This window comes from Oncorhynchus gorbuscha, unplaced genomic scaffold (genome assembly GCF_021184085.1).
Source record: "Oncorhynchus gorbuscha isolate QuinsamMale2020 ecotype Even-year unplaced genomic scaffold, OgorEven_v1.0 Un_scaffold_1030, whole genome shotgun sequence".
NCBI lineage: Eukaryota > Metazoa > Chordata > Actinopteri > Salmoniformes > Salmonidae > Oncorhynchus > Oncorhynchus gorbuscha.
The window spans coordinates 126,963-129,951 of NW_025745939.1; positions in this window are offsets into that span (position 1 = coordinate 126,963).

Below are 2,989 nucleotides of genomic sequence, written 5' to 3' on the forward strand. Positions count from 1 at the left end.
ACAGAGGCCCGGTGAGTCTTAAACCCCTCCCACAGAGGCCCGGTGGAGTCTTAAACCCCTCCCACAGAGGCCCGGTGGGTCTTAAACCCCTCCCACAGAGGCCTGGTGAGTCTTAAAACCCCCTCCCACAGAGGCCCGGTGAGTCTTAAACCCCTCCCACAGAGGCCTGGTGAGTCTTAAACCCCTCCCACAGAGGCCTGGTGAGTCTTAAACCCCTCCCACAGAGGCCCGGTGAGTCTTAAACCCCTCCCACAGAGGCCCGGTGAGTCTTAAACCCCCCTCCCACAGAGGCCCGTGAGTCTTAAACCCCTGAGTCTTAAACCCCTTAAACCCCTCCCACAGAGGCCCGGTGAGTCTTAAACCCCTCCCACAGAGGCCCGGTGAGTCTTAAACCCCTCCCACAGAGGCCTGGTGAGTCTTAAACCCCTCCCACAGAGGCCCGGTGAGTCTTAAACCCCTCCCACAGAGGCCCGGCGAGTCTTAAACCCTCCCACAGAGGCCCCGGTGAGTCTTAAACCCCTCCCACAGAGGCCCGGTGAGTCTTAAACCCCTCCCACAGAGGCCGGTGAGTCTTAAACCCCTCCCCACAGAGGCCCGGTGAGTCTTAAACCCTCCCACGGAGGCCCGGTGAGTCTTAAACCCCTCCCACGGAGGCCCGGTGAGTCTTAAACCCTCCCACAGAGGCCCGGTGAGTCTTAAACCCCCTCCCACAGAGGCCCGGTGAGTCTTAAACCCCTCCCACAGAGGCCTGGTGAGTCTTAAACCCCTCCCACAGAGGCCCGGCGAGTCTTAAACCCCTCCCACGGAGGCCCAGTGAGTCTTAAACCCCTCCCACGGAGGCCCGGTGAGTCTTACCATTTGCACGGAGGCCCGGTGAGTCTTTGACTGTCTTCTTATTGGTCATTACCCGTGCCGTTGCATTGTTGACCTATCACAGACAGGCTTGTATCAGAGCGTTTCCAACAGCAGTCAGACACATATTAAAACCCAACAGTACGTTGGGTTCTAGAGAGCAGCATGCTGTCATATCATTCCTACATCAATGTGTCCCCAAAACCCTTTTAACTTAACAGGTCACACATAAGTAGTAAAGACTTCAATACAAAGCAAATTAACAAAATATTATATTTTCATATGGTTAAAGATTTCAAAAAAGGAAATGAAACGTAAAGAGAAACAACGCTGGACAAACAATCAAACAGCTGTGTTGTCATATGGAGGAGCATGCAGAGGAGGAGGAGGAGGAGGAGGAGGAGGAGGAGGAGGTGGAGCATGCAGAGGAGAGGGACAACAGCTAACAAACAACATGGAGGAGGAGGAGGGAGGAGGAGGAGGAGGAGGAGGAGGAGGAGGAGGAGGAGGTGGAGGAGGAGGAGGGAGGAGGAGGAGGAGGGAGGAGGAGGAGGAGGAGGAGGAGGAGGAGGAGGAGGAGGAGGAGGAGGAGGAGGAGCATGCAGAGGAGAGGGACAACAGCTAACAAACAAGATGGAGGAGGAGGAGGAGGAGGACAGACATGTTTGGAGCATTCTGCAACATCCAGTCATCTACCAGAGTAAGGAGAACCATCAGACAGACACAAAGCGACATTTAGCATTCACACTCCACCTCACCAAGCCTGGAGCGTCATAGCAACAACAATCAGAGTCATCAACCAAATCAAAACAGAAATCAAAAAAACTGATCAAATCAACCAATCAATTAATCAGTCAATCAATCAAGTCATTCCAGCTTGAATCACAGCTAACAGAAGGGGAAAAAAACATGATGCATTGTGGTCCAAAAACACAATCAACTGGTTCCACAGTCCCAGAGTAGAGGTGCAACAAGTCAGTGCATGTCTCAACCAATCAGATTGGATCACGCATCATCAGTCATCATCACGCTAGCAGCTAGACTGAGACACTGAGTGGTAAAACACGCCGTAACACACAAGAGAAAACATACAATCAGAACACAGCTTCAAGAAACAACCAACTCAACCACAAGCCAAAAGAAAGTCACGTGAATTTGCGAGCGTTTCGAGAAAGAGTGTGTAAGAGAGAAAGGTAGAGAGATAGAGAGAGGGAGAGAGAGAGAGAGAGAGAGAGAGAGAGGGAGAGAGAGAGAGAGAGGTAGAGAGAGAGAGAGAGAGAGAGAGAGAGAGAGAGAGAGAGAGAGAGAGAGACAGAGAGGGAGAGAGAGAGAGAGAGAGAGAGAGAGAGAGAGAGAGAGAGAGAGAGAGAGAGAGAGAGAGAGAGAGAGAGAGAGAGGTAGAGACAGAGACAGAGAGGTAGAGAGAGGTAGAGAGAGAGAGAGAGAGAGAGGTAGAGACAGAGACAGAGACAGAGAGGTAGAGAGAGAGAGAGAGGGAGAGACAGAGAGAGAGAGAGAGAGAGAGGTAGAGACAGAGACAGAGAGGTAGAGAGAGAGAGAGAGGGAGAGGGAGAGAGAGAGAGAGAGAGAGAGAGGTAGAGACAGAGACAGAGAGGTAGAGAGAGAGAGAGAGGGAGAGGGAGAGAGAGAGAGAGAGACAGAGAGAGAGGTAGAGAGAGGTAGAGACAGAGACAGAGAGGTAGAGAGAGGTAGAGACAGAGACAGAGGTAGAGACAGAGACAGAGACAGAGACAGAGACAGAGAGAGAGAGAGAGAGAGAGAGAGAGAGAGAGAGAGAGAGAGAGACAGACAGACAGAGAGAGAGAGGTATAGAGAGAGAGAGAGAGAGAGAGAGGTAGAGAGAGAGAGAGGGAGGTAGAGAGAGGTAGGGAGAGAGAGAGAGAGAGAGGTAGAGAGAGGTAGGGAGAGAGAGAGAGAGAGAGGTAGAGAAAGAGAGAGAGAGGTAGAGAGAGGTAGGGAGAGAGAGAGAGAGAGAGGTAGAGAGAGGTAGGGAGAGAGAGAGAGAGAGAGGTAGAGAGAGAGAGAGGGAGGTAGAAAGAGAGAGAGAGGTAGAGAGAGGTAGGGAGATAGAGAGAGAGAGAGAGGGTAGTAATAATACATCTCGCTTCACACTTAC